Source organism: Eptesicus fuscus, chromosome 18 (assembly GCF_027574615.1).
Source record: "Eptesicus fuscus isolate TK198812 chromosome 18, DD_ASM_mEF_20220401, whole genome shotgun sequence".
NCBI lineage: Eukaryota > Metazoa > Chordata > Mammalia > Chiroptera > Vespertilionidae > Eptesicus > Eptesicus fuscus.
In genome coordinates, this window is record NC_072490.1 from 7416660 (window position 1) to 7435061 (window position 18402).

The following is an 18402-nucleotide window of genomic DNA, read 5'->3' on the forward strand; positions in this document are numbered from 1 at the left end:
TCCTTTGGTTCATTTCCTGCCATCACGGCACCTGTGAGTTGGTTCTGGGCTGCATCCATTGGCCCCAGTTGCAGCCACTAGGCCACATTGTGTCCGTGATGCCGGGTGTGATAGGCTGAAAAGTCCGTCTGCCGTTGTCCCCAGCTGGGGACCCCGTGTGAGCCCATGACCAGTATCAGGGGGACCATCTCCGGGCCCTCTGGACTTCCGCACTCACATTTTCTAGGGCAGAGAGAGGACTTCTGAGGGTGATGACCTTGTTTCCGGGGATGCTTGGTCACCTTGGCTGTGGAGTCTTACCCTGAAACATGGTGCCTGAGGAAGCCAGGATTGGACAGCTCTCAGCCTAAATGCTTTAATGGATTCAAGGACCTTGAGAGGCAGGTTTGGCTTCTGCTCCACTCAAAACCACAAACTTGGAGCATCTAGGACCTATTGAGCTGCAGAACAAGGAAGAAACTTCCTAAGAGGAGTTTACCTAAGTGATGTTCCCAACCCAGGGAGGGTACCCAGCTTCCGGTTTCTAAGCCATATGGGACTTCCCTGGAGGGGGCGGTGTAGAGCAGGCAGCCAGCCAAGGACAGCTCACACCGGGTTCAGAAAGGATCCTGATTGGTCTGCCCCAACTTATTGCCCAGTTGTACCTTTTGGACATTTTCCAGTTGCCTGGTCCCCTTGGAACCTTTAGGAAGTCATTTCCTGGTTGATTCACTAAGTAACTCTCAGCCTCCTCCTCAGTCAGCCCCTGGGTCCCTTACTGGGTAGCTTTTGACAGGTTCTCTCTGGAGCCCTTCCCCAGGCCCAGGTCCGTTCCTAGCTGGGCGTGTTGAGCCTTTCACGCAGAGGCTTTCAGGAGCTCCGACCATTACTCCCTAGGACCTTAGCATTGAGAGCTGAGCAGTCACGACAGAGGTGACTTACTCACATCCCTCTCCACTGGGGCCTGTGCCTGGGCAGCAGGCCCCAGGGAGGAGCTGGTGCCAGGCCCCTGTTATCTGTGTATTTTTCAGTGAATATTGTCAGTGTGATGCACACAGATGAATGACCACCAGGGCGCTCAGCCCAACCCTGCCTGCTGCAAGGGGCCGGAACTGAACTTCTTAGGACATCACTGGGCAATGGAAACCTATACGAGCCTGTTACGTAATTTTGAATGTTCTAGTAGCCACATTAAAAATAAATCAATAAGACATATTAAAAAATAACCAGGTGAAAACAGTATTTTTAGCAATTTTCATAACCCAAAATATGTAGTAACATACAAATAAAGTTGTGTTCAATGGAAAATATTTTCATCTTTCTTCTGATTTTCAGTTTTCACTTTAAGTAAAATGAAATAATATTAAAAGTAGCGTCTCTCTGTCGCCCTGGCCACATTTCACGTGTTCACTGGCCACAGGGGGCTCCTAGCGATGGTCCCGTGCAGTGCCGTCCACGGTGAGCTGTGGGAACCACGGCCCCACCCTGACTGAACGGAGGCCGCCCTGGTCTCTGCTGTTTCCTCAGAGCCTGCAGGGACCTCTCAGCACTCCTTCCTTCTCCCTTTCACCCTTCCAGCCCCTCCGTGCTGTCATCCTGGTCGAAGTCCCCCCTCCACCCAGCCTTCCCCTCCCCCAAGCTCTCCTGGATGTGCCCCCCACAGCTTTCCTAGAAGGTTGGAGAGGGATGAAAGGCGTTTGCAGGGAGGTGTGAATGAGGCTTCCGACACAAATCTCCTATTCCAAACGACCCTCTAATTGCTGGAAGGGGGTGGGAGCCAATCGCAGTGAATTCTGCTGCGGAGGGAGCTCTCACTTAATCCTGGAGTATAATGTTCAAGGACTCCGCGTGGTGAGCACCACACTCCCCTCCTCGGCTCAGCCCCTCACCCCTGCAAGCCAAGGCCTCACGCTCAGTCAGCGCAGCTCCGGCTCCAAATCAGAAAACAGCCTCATTCGTGCTGAACGGATGGTGTTTGACCTCCTACCCTGACACCTGGAATTACCAGAATGACCCTGCAAGGCAGCCCTTATCCCCTTCACGCGGGCTCAGAGGATCAGCCCTGATGGGGACGTGGCCTGTCTGACCCAGAGTGTGGGCTCCCGGGACACCAGCCCCACCTGCAGGCCCTCCATTGTCGGGAAGTTGGGGGAAAATACGTGAGCAGCAGTGGTAGAGAGAGGCTGCCTCTGAGGGTGTGCACGGAGACCTGGGGACCACAGCCAAGTGCAACTGCTGAGAATGGAGACCTCGCCTCCTACCCACAGGAGCTTCACCCCAACCAGGACAGATCCAGGGTCACCTGGCGCTGGTGGACGTGATCCCCCAAACTTTCTGCTTCTGTCCCCTGCCGTGGTTTATTTTGTTGTTGAGAGCGTTCTTTTATTTTTTATTTTTAGTTATAATTTAAAAATGTAAATCTTGAGGCCCGGCCAGCATGGCTCAGTGGTTGAACATTGACCTATGAACCAAGCGGTCACGGTTCGATTCCTGGTCAAGCCATAAGCCCAGGGTTGCGGGCTCAATCCCCAGTGTGTCGTGCAGAAGGCAGACAGTCAATGATTCTCTCTCATCATTGATGTTTCTACCTCTCTCCCTCTCCCATCCTCTCTGAAATAAATAAAATATATTTTTTAAAAAAGTAAACCTTACTGAATTTTGACAATTGCAAACACCCAATGTAACTACCATGCCAATCAAGATATGGAATATTTTATTACCCCAGAAAGCGCCTTCATGCCTCCTTCCAGGAAATGCCCCTGCAGGGGTAACAGGCATTCTAACCTCATCACTGTAGGTTAGTTTTGTCTGTTCTGAACTCCATGGAAACATGAAATACAGTCTTTTATGCCTGGCTTCTGCTAGACGTCATGTCCATGAGCTCCTTCTATATTGTAGTTTATTTCTTTTTACTGCTGAGTGGTATTTCATCAGAAGAAATACCTCAGTTTTTTCCTTCTCTCTTTTCATTTTCTTGTTAATGGGCATTTGGATAATTTCCAGGGTTTGTTTACTACGATCAGAGCAGCCATGTCTTCTTGGGGACACATGCAGTCATTTCCCCAGGGCACATGCCTGGGGGTGGAATCGAGGTGCCGTGCGGGAGGTGTCTGTTCACTGTATTGAGACCGCCAAGCCCTTCCACAGTGGCTGTGCTGTACCTACAGCGTGTGCTGGTTCCTGGCCAGGCAGCTGGCAGGCCCACCTGGCAGCCAGATCCGAGCAGCCCAAGGGGCTGTTTGAGCACCCTCAGTCTGGATGGGGTCAACAGAACCCCAGTTTGAACTAGCTTAAATCCAACGAGGGGCCTGACTCACTGGTTAATGGAGTCCAGTGTGTGTGTGTGTGTGTGTGTGTGTGTGTGTGTGTGTGTGGGGGTGGGTGGGTGTCTGAGCCAGGGATCCTCCACCCCTTTTCTGTCTCTCAGTTCTGCTTCTCTCTGCCTGCGATTGACCATCTCCCAATCTGGCCTTCTTCACGTGGCCCAGGTATGGCTGACAGCCTGGGGGTCCCCTCCCTCCAGCTCAGCAAACATATGGTATTTTCTAGTCTTCAGATAAAAAATGCTAAAAATTAAAACCACGCTAAGATGCTACTTTTTAACTGTTCAGATTGGTGATCATATACTAGTAAAAGTCTGGTAGCACTGTCTGTTGACATGGGTAAGTAGGCAGTTTCATACATTGCCAGTGAGAGCCAAACCGCGGCACAGCCCCTGTAGAGGGAGATTAGCCCATGTGCACCAGGACAAGTGAAGGGGGCCAAAGTGGTGCCACCCTAGAGCTGCCTTTTGGGATATTGATTTAAGCTGTTTGTTAAGAAACAAGATTCTGAAAGATCATTTGACCCTCTTTTTTCTTATGCTGAAAATTTACATTTGTCTCTTTCTAGTTCTAACAAGAATTATATAATTACTTGTTTTTTTTTTCTCTCTCTCTGTCCCTATCAATCTATCTATCGAGCAATCAATTAATACAGATATACTAGAGGCCCGTGCATGAAAATTCGTGCACTGGAGGGTGGGGTCCCTCAGCCTGGCCTACCTCCTCTCACAGTCCGGAAGCCCTCAGGGGCAGGAGGCAACCTGGTGATCAGGGGAATGCGATGCCCCATCACACCTCTGCTGCTGCCACTGCTGGCAGCACAAGCCTCAGCTGGCCCTGGTTACCTGAGCCTTGGGCAGCCCTGGGCGGCTGGGCTTCTGCCATCTGAGGCTTGCCTGCACCTTGGGCCGGCCCTGGGTGGCTGTGCAGCCGCCATCCGAGGCTTGCGTGCACCTTGGGATGGCCCTGGGCAGCTGGGGGGACTGGGGGACTCCGGAGGCAGGCACCCCAGCGGGGCTGAGAGGACTGGGCGCCGCTATCTTGTGGCTGTGGGTGCTGCCATCTTTGAGGGCATGGCAGTCAATTAGCATATTCCCTCCTTATTAGCTGTGGGTGCCACCATATTTGTGATGGCGGGAGGGTCAATTAGAATATTCCCTCTTTATTAGATAGGATTTCTTTATGAATAGCTTACCAATATTACTTCAGCTTTGTCTGGAGCCTCATGGAGGCAGGCACTCTAGACACCCTCCCCACTCACCCCACATCTCCCAGCCGGGCCCAGTGGCTGGAAACAGAGGACACTCAGCCAACACATTAAAGCATCCTGCACAGGTCCCCATCTAAGGGCTGAGAGGTCTCAGTGCTGCATTAGGGATTCTGCTACTGTCCCCAACTGCATACATGGGTCTGGGGACAGTCACCTAATGACCCCTCCCCCCAACTCCCACCATCCCCAGCTTCTGTCTCCACCTCAATAAACTGGATATGTGAGCCCTCTTTCCTCCCTTCAGCCCAGTGTGGGGTCCGGGGAGACAATGGATGCAGGAGCCTTTGTGTAGACAGGAAAGCACCTAGTGAGTGAGCCCCCCGGGGCCTTTGGAAGAGTTCCAGGGGGCACCGAGCAGGAGCTCAGGCTGTTTTAAAGGAATCATTTTCCAGATCCTTAATTTCCATGCACACAATTTTCTGGTTTGATTTGCATGAGAATGCATCTGAATCTACAAAATTGGTTCTCCTACTTTATTATTTAAAAAAAAAAAAAAAAAGCATACCCTCACTCCACTTCCTCTGGCACGTTGCCACCAGACCTGAAAACCTCAGGGAGGATGGAGAGAAGGGGAGGAGTCCTTTGCTGCCTCCTCAGGATTCCACTGCCCTGTGAACGCCCATATTTCCCCATCGCATACATCTTATGTGAAGGGAAACGATGGTCTATAAGAAACAGCATTTTGACACGTTAGGATGTTCTGAATCCGGACATATGGCGGTCTGAGCGGTGGGAGCCAAGATAATTTTCCTTCTTGAAACAGAATCCAATGACAACAAAGCAAAGAGAGCATTAGTCAGAAGCAGTGAGTGCTAAAGGAAAAAGAAGTCAGCTTTTAAAAAGGTATTTCAATGTAAGCAATACTTTCCAACTGTGCTCAGTGCTAAGCCCAGGTCAGGTCTTCAGCGGAAAGGCAGAGCAACCTCGCTCAGCCCAAGAACGGAGCTCAGGGACACTGACCCATTTAAATACAGCAGAAGGTTTGCCCAGACAGCCACAATTCTCAAGACACATCACGTATGACCCACAGATAAAAATTTTAGGTGGCTTGTTTTGGATGCCGTGTATGCTATTCAGCAAGATGATTTAAAATCCTCTTTATGAAATCATATCACGAAATAATTCAGTGATAGCTAATGCTCATTTTATTTTACCATATAAACCATTTAATCTTTTCTACCTCCTGTTAACAAGAATAATATTATTGTAGCTTCTAGACTGATTAATTTTCAGCAGAATGGACCTTTCTATTTCATTAAATGCATATGAAAAGTTAGACCGTATTTCATCTCATTAGGAGATGCATTTCCAATTATATTTAACATTTTATGCTTAAAAAGTTATCAAATTTGGTAGTTTTTCCGCAGTTTTGGTCGGTTGTGTGATAATTCAATTCAGAAGCAACTTTTTTTTTTAAACACAGAGAGGCTCAAGGTCACAAGAATAAAATACATTTTTTAATGTACTAAAATATATTTTAAATGTATAATGAGGTGATCAATAAAAGATTTTCAAATTTTAGAAGTATGTTAAATTATGTTCAAGGTTTGTGAAGGAAGTAGAAAAGAAATATGAATTCAAGGAGAAAAATGAAAGAAGTAAAATTTCTCAACAGTGCAGAAGAGCTTATGCATATATTTTAAATTAGGTGGTGAGCATGAAATTATTATGAGCTCCAGATTCCCTTTAATATTTTAAAAGACTAATAGTTCCATGTTTCAATGTCAACATTTGCAGAAAATTATATCCCTTGCCGTCGCTAAACTTATGATGTAAACGTTTACATGTGAACTTAAAAATATGCAATGGGGTGCATTGGTTCTTCAAAATTCTTTTGGAGATGTGCACATTGGCAAAATTGGAAGACCACTGACGTAAGGGAAGGCCACAGTTGCCAATTCAGAAGGTGCTGTCTTCTCCTTCCTGCTTCCACCTTCTCTATCTCTCCCGTCCATGACCTACTTGACCAGGGGGCTCTGTCTGCCTGAGCAGCTGTTAGCTGGCCTGCCCACAGAATTTCTCTTTCTTCTTCAGCCCGTTGCCTGTTTAAAAGAATAATAATAGTAAAAAACACCCAAAGCAACACATCAGTTTGCTATTGCCACAAGTATATTGCATGAAAAAACAACCAGGAAAACCTCAGTGGCATACAACAATGAACATTTAACCCAGGTGGTGAGTCTGTGCATTGGCGGGGCAGTTCTGCTAACCTTGCCCATGTTCTGTTGATATTAGCTGGGCTCACTAGGGCATTTTCAGCCCCTGGGTTGGCTTGTCTTTCCTCCACATGACCTCCCGTACTCCGGCTTGTTTTCATGGTAGCGAGGCTGGGTTCTAAGAAGGAGAGGAAAGCACACGAGGCCACTGAAGGCCTCATTCAGCTCTGGCCCTCCATCCCTTTCTCCACATCTTATTGGCCAGAGCAAATCACAAACTGGCCCAGATTCGGGGGTGGGGGGAGGGAGATAGTCTCTGTGTCTTGATGGGAGGAGCTGCAAAGTCACATTGCAAAGAAGCAAAGCTATGAGCAGAGGTGCAGGACTGGGGCCATGTTTACAATGAATCCATTACAAATAGCAATGACTGTTATGACTTGGGTCCTTGTGATGACCCAGATGCTTCGATTAGATGCTTCAAATGGGTGAATGCAATGGTTTCTCAAAAGGGTGGAGAATCTACCTTTATGTGACCTATTATTTTTTCCTGCCCCTCCTTTTCTCTCATAGGTACCCTAAAAGCTACTCTTTATTTCCCTAATGAGGCAGAACCAAAGACTTAAGGAAGCTGCAGTCCACAGCGACTAACGGGATGCGTGCTGCTCTCCCAAACCAGGTACTACTGGGGCTGGTGTGCTGGGGAGGAAGAGGCCAACCGGGAAGGAGGGTACAGAGGACCATGAATGCTCAGAGTGAGGGGGAGAAGAAGGTCCTTCTGTCTTTAGGATGAGGAATGGGGTAGAAGGGAGATGTACCCATTTCTCCCACTCACCTGTAGCTGAAAGATAATCCACCAGGACCCCCTGATGCCCTCTGAACAGAGATTTGGGAACGTGAACTATTTGCCTGGAATGGGCTGTAAAGGTATTCTTACACCTTGACCAAGATGGAATAGAATGGAACCATGTAGTAATTTCCTTATGAATCAGGAAAATTGCAGACAGACTGTCATTGTATGACTGGCTGTGTTATTTGAGCACTTTTTTGGCTAGGCATTGTGCTAAGTGCTTGTGTTGCCTTATTTAAGCTCACAACTCAGGACAATAATAATTTAGGTTGTAGGATGGTTACTGATCTCAATCAGCACTCTAGGAGAACGCCTTTATGTTTGGAGAAAGGAAGGAGAAGAGAAGGAGAGAGAAGAGGAGGAGGAGGAGAGGGAAGAGGAGGGGAAGAAGGCACTTCTTCTTTTCCAATAAGCAAATATCTCTCCTTAATTCTCATTGGTCCAACCTAGGTCACGTGTCCATGCCTTATCCAATAACAGTGTACCCAGAGAATGCCAAGGGACTCAATCAGTTGCAGGGGAAATGAAATTATTATAATTGGCCGAGACTAATCAAGGTCTGCCTTTGGAGTAAGGGCCAATTTTTCAAATCACATTTCCACTACTCAGTGGGGGAGGAGTGGAATAGAATCAGTGGGGGTGAACATTCACTCTGTCCACTACATACACTGAGTGGCCAGATTATTATGATCTCTGAACACATAATAATCTAGCCACTCAGTGTGTGTGTGTGTGTGTGTGTGTGTGTGTGTGTGTGTGTGCACACACACACACACACACACACATATATATATATATATGTGTGTGTGTATATGTATATATATTAGAGGCCCAGTGCATGAATTCGTGTATGGGTGGGGTCCAGCCAACCTGGCCAGGGGGAGGGGACATGGGCAGTTGGCTGGCCTGCCTGCTGGTCGAAATCTTGGTCAAGGGGACAATTTGCATATTAGCCTTTTATTATATATGATGATATACACCGAGTGGCCAGATTATTATGCGTTCAGAGATCGTAATAATCTGGCCACTCAGTGTATGTGCTCTTATTATCCTCACATTGCAGAAGAAAAAGCTGAAACTTAGGGAAGAGAAGGGGAGGGAATTGTGGGGTCATGTCAAAGACTTTCTATAGCCAGCAGATGACTGGGTTCATGATCCACCCTTTTCAGTGGCTCATGGGAGCCGGGAACCTCACTTCACAGTTCTGTTCTTTCTTCCCTCCCCTGCCTCAGATGGCTTATCTCCATGGTTCTTTCTGGTGTTTTTGTTCTGTGATTGAGACTCTATGACCAGTTCGAGCTCCTACGGCCAGTAAACAGAAGTGCTTTGAACCAGAATTTGGTCAAATGGCCACACCTAGCTCAGGAATGCTGCGGCTGAAAATTGGGATGATTTTGATCTAAAAGGAAGATTGGATGTTGGGAGAAAGTACTCTGACAGGGCTGATAGATCTGTTGGCTTTACTTATAACATATGCCATTGTAGCAGATCTGAATAGCTAAAATATTAACACATTCTATTTACTTATTCATGTATTTCCCATAAATGCAATTAATAATATTTTTATTCCCAGATTCAACATGTTGAGGAATAATATTTTGAAATTTTAATCGAAGTATCTTCATTCATACTAACTCATTTTAATCTACAGTCCTTCTTCTGCTATAATTAGCCCATGAGGCTGAGAGTTAGCTCCTCGGGAGCAGACTGAGACATGGGGGTAGGAATGAGCCAGTGCTCAGCTTTGGGTTTTGAAACAGACTTTTGAAGTTCATGGCAGAGGCAGTAACTTTGAGAGATAAGACCTTCAAAATTCTAGACTGCCTGAACAACAGAAGGCCAAAGTTTAGACCCTAAACAATAGTTTCTGAAGAAGTACAGGATGATGGAAGAATTGGTTGTCTTACCCCAAAGGAAGTCAGATCCGTAGGAGGGATGAGGAGGGGAGAGTCAGAGAGCTGGAGGGGGAGCAATAGAGAAAAGTGCAGGGGTGGGCTCTGAGCAGGGATCTCCATCTCCTGCCCCACCCCAGGGCAGATCCCTGGTCTGGGGAGGACAGGGCGGTGAAGCCAGATCACCCAATGTGCATCCCCATCTCACCTTTACTGCCCTGTGGCTTCTCTCTGTGTCTGCATTTCCTTTTCTGTAGGATAGAGATAATAGTAATATCTGCTTTGTGTTGTTATTGTTAGGATTCAATGAATAAGAACATAAAAAAAACACTTAGAACAGAGCTGGATACATTAGAAGCATCCAGCAAATCTCTTGTACTTAATGTCTGAGAGGAGAGGGATCTGTGCGGAGTTTTGTTTTGTCTCTAAAAAGTCTAATGTTAACACTGCCACATTTTTTCAGTTACATGTGATTCAGATGTTTTATCCCTGAAAGTTTAAAATATTTTATTAAGTAAATACACTCAAAGTGTATAAAACTCTGAGTTATATACAAAGGTACTGAGAGTGTAAAAATTCTTACAAATTCTGAGTGCACGACGTGAGTCAAAATCTGTGATTCATGCCTGGCCAGTGTGGCTCAGTGGTTGAGCATCTACCTATGAACCAGGTCACGGTTGGATTCCTTGTCAGGGCACATGCCCCGGTTGCAAGGTGGATCCCCAGTAGGGGGCGTGTAGGAGGCAGCCGATGGATGTTTCTCTCTCTCTGTTTCTCTCCCTCTCTCTCCCTCCCTCTGCCTTCCTCTCTCTAGAATCAATAAAAACAAATACAAATATTTAAAAATGTAAATCTGTAATTCTGATGATACACCTTGTAGAAAATCTAGACTTAATTTTAAAAAGCTCAAGTGCCAGTAAATTCACATTCAAAGGTGCATCCAGTTCTCATAAGCAGTCGGAGCATACCTGTCACCTGCCATGAAGAGCGTTTCCAGGTTGAGAGGCACGGTGTCCATCCGTCTGAGATACCTGAAGGCCCATTGATGTGAGAGACTATGAGGGAACTATACTCTCATAAAATGTGGTGGAAACACACTTGAGGGGAAGATTTCCACAAGCACAGATCTCACCTACACAATTTGAAAAGGATTGGCTTCATGCTGTCTTGAAATTGCAATTGCAATGGCATCCGGGGTCCACTCAACTGGGAACAACGGACGTGGCTTATGGGGTAATCCCGGGGCCTTATGTGGATTTCTTAGTAGGAATGTCATTCTTTTTCTCTGTGCTACACACACCCATGTGCACACACAAGCACACACCCCACACTCCAACAGGAAACACAGCTTTCTCCCTAATCATCTGCTCAAGTTGCCATAGCAACCCTTGTAGCCAAGTTCTCAGCTGAACAAGTTTTACAAGACAGCAGAATGTTTTCCTGCACTACTCTCACTGGAAGAGCAGAGCCTGAACTGGTCTAAACTGGCTCAAAGAGTGGCCTGCGGTGCAGGTGATGGGAAAGGGCTCCGAGAAGACACCAGACCAGCTCCAGGCGTAGCCACAGTGGAAGAAGCCTGCCATGATTTATCAAGAAAGGGTCAGATTACACGTGGAATGCAGGGTTCCAGGAGGCCAGGCGGGCTCTGTGCAAAGCCTCAGCTGCAGGTACCCAAGTGCCTGCCTGCAAACACACGCTCTCTTTCTACATTATGGCTAGCAGGGCTGGAGCTGGACAGAAATTTTCCGTCTTCTCCTTTTCAAAGAAATCAAAACAAAAAAATATAATAGAATTCATGGCAAAAACGAGACCAGTGTTTCTCATTGTCATTTCTTCTCAAGGCCTATTTGCTGCCGGTTGCCTGCTGCTGAATTAAATGAACAGTTAGTCCTTCAATGCCCACCACATTCGTGCTGTGAACAGGACCCCAAGTGTGGGATTGGGCATGGGGTCTAGAACAAGGGAAAGGTAAAGGCATTCACCTGGGAGGGCAAGCCTTCTACAGCCTCCTGATGCCAGACCAAGGGCCAGACATCTGTTGAAGGCCTGTTTAGGGACAGGTAGTCAATATCATCTAAGAAGCTACAAGGTCACATGAAAAGGAAAGCTCTTCAGGCTTAATGAAGTCCTTTCCCTTAATATCTCATTGGAACCTGGTAACAGGTTTGCAAATGCAGGGAGGATCGTGTGTCTCTCTGATGGAGAAACTATACACATCTTGGGATGAAGCCTAAGTGATACCTGAGGAAAACTTATAGAATTTACTAGGAAACTAAATTAGATTTAAAATAAATGAACTAAGCTTCCTACTCAAGAGGCTAGGGGGCAAAAAAAGCAAGGTCAACCCAATGATCTTAAGAAATGGATTCAAGTCTTGGCTCTGCTATTTATATTGCCTAAGAGACTTTGAGGCAAGTTTCTGCACCTCAGTTTCTTCAACTGTAAAATGGATGTAATAATAAAAATATCTATCTCTACACTTTTTGTAAATATCATATGAGTTACTGTATGCAAGATGCTTTGTTAATGGTATAAAATGTTATCTATAAAAATAGAAGTGTAATATGCAAGTTGACCAAACAACTGAACAGCAGAACAACCGCCCGGGCGACCTTCAGGATGACCATGCTATGATACCCACTGGCGCCAGGCCAGCCAAGGCAGGTGCGATGCAATTGGTCAGGGGCCCGGCCATCGCCCCATGATTGCCTTGCAGAGGGAGGCCCAGGCCCCTGGCTGGTGGGGCAATTGATCAATCGGGGCTCCACGATCGCCCCAAAGAGGGAGGCCCAGACTACCCTGCAACAGTGCTGTGGCAGGTGAGCGGGGCCTCCCTCTGTGGGGGCAATTCATTGCGGAGCCCCGGCTGGGTGGGCAGGGCCTACCTCTTGGGGCGATGGATCACAGGGCTCTCAGATTGTGAGAGGGCACAGGCTGGGCTGAGGGACTCGCCCGCCCCCCGAGTGCATGAATTTCGTGCACAGGGCCTCTAGTTATGAATAATGCTTAGTGACATGGAAAAGTATAACATGTACACATAATGCCATTTTTGGTGAAAGAAAACATAGCATGCTAGAAAAATTTGTGCAGATAGCTACCAATATGTTAAAATAGGTACCTATGGGCAGTGTTTCTCAACTTAAAAAGACATTATTACTCTACCACCCCTGGAGACTTTTTAAACTGTTTTCTCCCTAATTTTGTTTCCCAGTGAAATTTTAATATTACAGATATACTGTATATTTATCTGTTTATGTATTGTATGGATGGATAGCTGTGCTTTATATACGTAAAAAGTACGTTTTTCTCCTCATGAGGACCAATTTTTGTGTCCTTAGGGGCTATATTGCCCCCGTTGAATGTTGATGAAAGACCATCCAAACTTGTAGAAAGCTTTATAAGAATTTATCTGAGCCAAGATTTGAGGACATGCCGGGAACTGACAGTTTTGCAGCTTATTTTATGCATTTAGAATCGAAGGAGAAAATGTAAGGAAAGTTACATGAAATCTATTAGTGGTAGATTAAGGAGGCGGGAGAAAGTAAAGCGGAGAACTCTCTAGGATTGGATAAAAAGCCAGAAGGAGAGATACATGCTTTCTTTACCTTGGATGCAGGGTAGTTAACCACATTACGGTACAAGGGATGGTATGCGGCCACAAGATAACAAGGAGGAGTTTCTTGGTCTGGTGCCTGGTGCCTGTGGCTGTGCTTCTGAGGGGTCTGGAAAAGAAAATGACTCTGACATTTCAAAGGTATGTTATTCTAGATGCATCAGAACAAATGGACAGGGCTCACTTAAGGTCAAGATTGACCTTGGCTAAGGCAGCGACAGGCCTGGGACGTGACTCCTCGCCATGACGGGCCCAGTTAGGAATTTATGATTAGATCATCGTGTGTGGTTTCTTTCGGTCACTGAGTTTGTAAGGATTGCCGTCAGCCCCCTGAGCTTGTCGGGTTTACTGCACAGCCTCTGGTTTCATTCACATGAGAATGCATGGTCTGTGGATAGTGGGAATGCAGCAGATTCTCCTTCCTGCTGCTTCTGTATTTCCCCCCTTATTTTTTATCTTCTCTTCTTCTTTCTCCTCCTCCTCCTCCTCCTCCCCCTCCCCCTCCTCCTCCTCCCCCCTCCTCCTCTCATCCTCTTCCTCCTCCTCCCCCCTCCTCCTCTCATCCTCTTCCTCCCTCCTCCTCTCATCCTCTTCCTCCTCCTCCTCCTTCCCCTCCCCCTCCTCCTCCTCTTCCTCCTCCTCCTCTTCTTCTTCTTCTTCTCTTTCTCCTCCTCCTTCTTCCAATTAACACAAATCACTTGAGGTATCGTAGTGATTTCAAAAAATAAAGATGGGTGATAAATGTACTGGATACATCCTTTCCCTTTCTTTTTAAAAATTTTTTTATCGATTGATTTTAGAGAGAGGAAGAAACAGAGAGAAAGAAAGAGAGAGAAACATCAATTTGTTCCATTTTCCAGACCCCATTTTTATTTTATTTTATTTATTTATTTTAAAAAATATTTGGAGTATATTGTAGTCATTGTAAGTTTTTAAGAAATCTAGAGGCAGAATAGCCACTTTATTTATTTATTATTTTTTTTAATCCTCACCCAAGGATATTTTTCCATTGATTTTCAGAGAGAGTAGAAGAGAGAGAGAGAGAGAGAGAGAGAGAGAGAGAGAGAGAGAGAGAGACAAAGAGAAATATCAATGTGAGAGAAACACATTGCTTGGTTGCCTCCTGCACACAGGGCCCAGGGCCCAGGCAGGGGAGGAGCCTGTAACGGAGGTACGTGCCCTTGACCGGCATCAAACCTGGGACCCTTCAGTCCACAGGCCTGACACTATCCGCTGAGTCAAAGCGGCTAGGGTCAGACCCCATTTTTATGTGTTAAAAGTTAATAAAGGCGAAAGGTTCTGAGCGTGCTGCATCAGACTGCCTGGATTTGAGTCCTGACACCCTGTCTCATTTGTGTCCTTCTCGAAGCTTCAGCTTACTCATTTTCAGAACAGGGATACCTGCCTTGTCCCTCCCTAAATGGCTGATAGTGACTCTCATCCCTGGCGTTTTGGTGGGCGCTGACCTGTTTCCAAGGCAGGAGATGCCTGTAGCTGGGCCTCCTGGATGAAACGCCTTCACCTGCAGAAGCTGCTCTCACGGAGGGAAGTTTAGACGCCACAGCAAAAAGGGAGACTTGTCCTGTCCCTTCTGCATCCAACCCTGTGGGGTTTTTTTGTTTTTTTTTGGTTGGTTTTTTTTTTGCCTCTTGCTCTTCCATCCTCCCTCAGTCTTAATTAAAAACCTAATTTATCTATTACCATAACAATGAGTGAACCGACAACTGATTTGTTCCCCAAATTAATTCTCCCTTTGGGAACCTGGGAGAACATTATTTATCAGAGCAGCGGAGTATTAAAAATGGAAACATCTTCCCAATACGGATGCCAGCTCCAGAAAAGGATGGGCCTACTATTTCAGCGTCTGAAGGCGTCTTGGAGGTCTGCTCCCCGAGGTGTCCCCAGCACTCAGGACAACGCGGGCGCCCAGGAGCCTCTCGGTAATCCTGGTTGAATGGGTGAGCGAGTGAGGGCACCAAGATCTCCCTCTTCACAAGTTTTGGCTATTGCTTACACACAGCGTTTATGAGCAGGAGCAAGAATTTGATTGGTTTTGACATCCCATTAGATATTTAATGTGCTTTCTGCTGTTGGCAATTAAGAAAGAACAGGTTTAGCTTGTAATGCACAGTCAGAATGAACAAACCCTTTTTTAAAAAAAAACAAAAAACTCCTTCAATATCATTCTGATTGCCACTGATAAATGTTTTCTGAGATTGAAAAATGGATGTTTCCAATGTAGGCTTCAAAGTATTCTTCCTTCTTCCCTTCCTTCTTTCCTTCTTCCCTTTCTCCCCTCCCTCCCTCTCTCCCTCCCTTCCTCCCTTTCTCTTTCTTTCTTTCTTTCTTTCTTTCTTTCTTTCTTTCTTTCTTTCTTCCTTCCTTCCTTCCTTCCTTCCTTCCTTCCTTCCTTCCTTCCTCCCTTTCTTTCTTTCTTTCTTCTTTCTTTCTTTCTTTCTTTCTTTCTTTCTTTCTTTCTTTCTTTCTTTCTTTCTTTCTTTCTAAGGGGATATGTGTTCTGGGATATGACAGTAACTTAGGAATAAATATGTACGGGATGGTGAACTCATAAAATATTTTAAATTTTAAGGTAAGTATTTTGATAGAGGACTCCCGCATACATTCTTTCTCTAATTTATCTTCTTTAAGAATCAAGAAAATTTACCCAACTTCAAAGTGGTACCCAGAGGGGAGAGGATTAGACATAGTTTCCAAGATACTCTAAGGTCTCACAATTACATCTTGATTTCTCATTTTGCACATCTTAAGATTTATTCTGAAGATTTATTGAATGGAAATGAAATGCAATTACATACCATCAATGAAGAAAAATTTGCCACATGGGAACCAGCACCTTCTCAATTTCTATTCTTAGCCCAAACCCCTAGAGAAGGAAAGAGGGAGCAGGGCGGGGGTGGGGCAGCTGCAGTGCCTTCTTTGCTGTGTGTCCTCAGCTCTGATGGGTAAGACTCAGTGCCAGGCTGGTAGCAGGTGCTCCATGGCACCAGTTGAGTGAATGGGGAGGGCTTTACAGAAAGCCGGGTCTCCCCTCTGTTCTCAGCGACTCTTTTCCGTGTGGAGACCTGAGAGAACTGATGTTTGCGTTCCCCGGTCATTGGTGGCTGTGGGTCACCCCTCCACCAGCTGCTGTGAGGGGCTAATGGGGTTCACAGCAGCCCCCCTTTTCTGAGAATTGCCCTCCGAGCCCACCTCGCCCAGGAGGTCTGGATACTGCCCTCCAAGGCAGCCCGTAGAGACAGCCTTACTGATAGAGGGGTGCAAAGCTCTTACCTGCCTCAGGGGGCAACTGGAATAGGATTTCTGCTCCCAGAGCCATGGGGCTCAGGCCAGGGTGCACTTCCCTGAGTCCCAGGTGCTTCCTCTGCACCAGCTGCAGGAGCCTCGAGCGCCCCTGACACCGGAAAGCCCAGACTACCCTGTCTAGTGCCCTGCGGAATCCCAGGCTTGCCTTCACACCCAGGTGCCCAGAAAGCCCAACTCACCAGGCACTGGTGATGGCCAGGCTGCCCAGGGAAAGGGCGGGAGGTGGGGCAACAATGGAGTCAGCTGTAACACATCATCCTAGCCCAAATGCAAAGATTAAGCAGCTTATTAGTTCCGAGGCATAGCCCATGAGAAGAAAATGCATAGTCTGATAATCCTTGATTGAGACTAAGTACCTCATCAATGCTGGTACACCCGCCCAGGATGGCGGGGAGCCTGGTGCCTGGGACCAGGGGCCTGAGGGCCCACCCAGGAGGCCACCCTAGGGAGTGCACTGCTTGGCACTCTGGGGGCAGCACTGACCTGGTCGAGTCCGGGGGAGGGTTGGGCAGGGGCAACAATGTGAATGTTGGAGCTTCCTTGCAGCTCTGCTCAGGACGGAGCGTTTCGCAGGCGGTGGTTGAGCATGGTAACTCGGATCTGGTTGTCAGAGAATTGGGGAGATTTTGAGATAGATGGGGCCTTAGGAATCTTCCAGCTGGGGGCCCAGAGAGGGTGAGAGACTTGTTGGAGGTCACACAGCAGTGAGTGCCAGAGCAGCTGGGCACTGACTCTTGTGCGCGGTGGTGGAGTGCTCTTTCATCGAACTCAGGGGAGTGTGATTTCATCTCACACACTTCCTGTAGGTGGTGTGGCAGGACCTCTGGCGCCCAGCACTCTGTTCCCACACGCCCTGGGGCTCCTCACAAGGAGAGCCTGTTACGCTTGGCCTGAGGGCTTTCTCCGGCTGCAGGGCCTTGTGAGGCTGGTACACAGGATGCCAGGGAGGTCACCACCCCAGGAGCAGCCTTCAGCCAATGAGAGGCAGGAATTGGTGGGTAACTGTCCCAACTCTGACCACTCTGAAGCATGCTCTTTGCTGTTACTTTAAAATATTTTTTATTGATTGATTTTAGAGAGAGAGAGAGAGAAACATCGATTTGTTGTTCCATTTATTTATGCACTCATTGGTTGTTTCTTGTATGTGCCCTGACTGGGATCAAACCCACAACCTAGGCCTATGGGGACGAGGCTCTGACCAGCTGAGCCACCCGGCCAGGACTTTGCTGTTATTTTTGCTACCACCTGGGAACTTGATGGCAATGCACATTCTCAGGCTCCCCCCACTTTGGAGATCCTGAACCAGAAACTCTGAGGGGGCCTTCGGGAGGTTCTGACGCTCCCTCAGGTGTGAGAATCTGTTCCTCGTCAAATCCTAGCTCCTTCCTCACAGCCTCATTGCCCCACTGGCAACCTGCTCATTCACGTGCCCGCCGAGCCTGCCGCCGCTCCTCTGCCTCACTCCCCGCTCCTCTGCCCACGCTGCCATCATCTCCCAAATGGACGACCTGCCTCAAACCCTCCCCTGCTCCCGCCGGTGCCAAGAAAGGGCAGCTGGTCCAGAGGGCCCCAACACCTCCGAGGCGTCTTCTCTCTCCCTCGTGGCCACAGCTGGTTCTGGACACAATGTGAGGGTGATGCACACCCTCGCCAAGTCCCATCCCACATACAACATGTGAACTGGCTGTGTGCCAATGTCACCAGACCCCAGACATCACTTCCTTTAAACCATAGCCACGAAGAGCTGCTGTTCGGCTCTCCAGGTGTAAGGAATGGAGTGGAATCGGCCAGCACAGAGCACTCAGGGAAACTCCCCATCTGCAGGCCCCGCCCTTTCTTAGGATATAGCCTTGCTGGAATGTCCCCCTCCTTGGCCTTCTTGGGGAAGAATTAGTGACGCAGCCCTCCCATGTGCCGCTGATGCCCCGGGGAACCACAGCACAGTCTTCTGAAAGGCCAGGGTCTGTCCAGCCAGACTGGGGACTGGGAGGTGGGGTG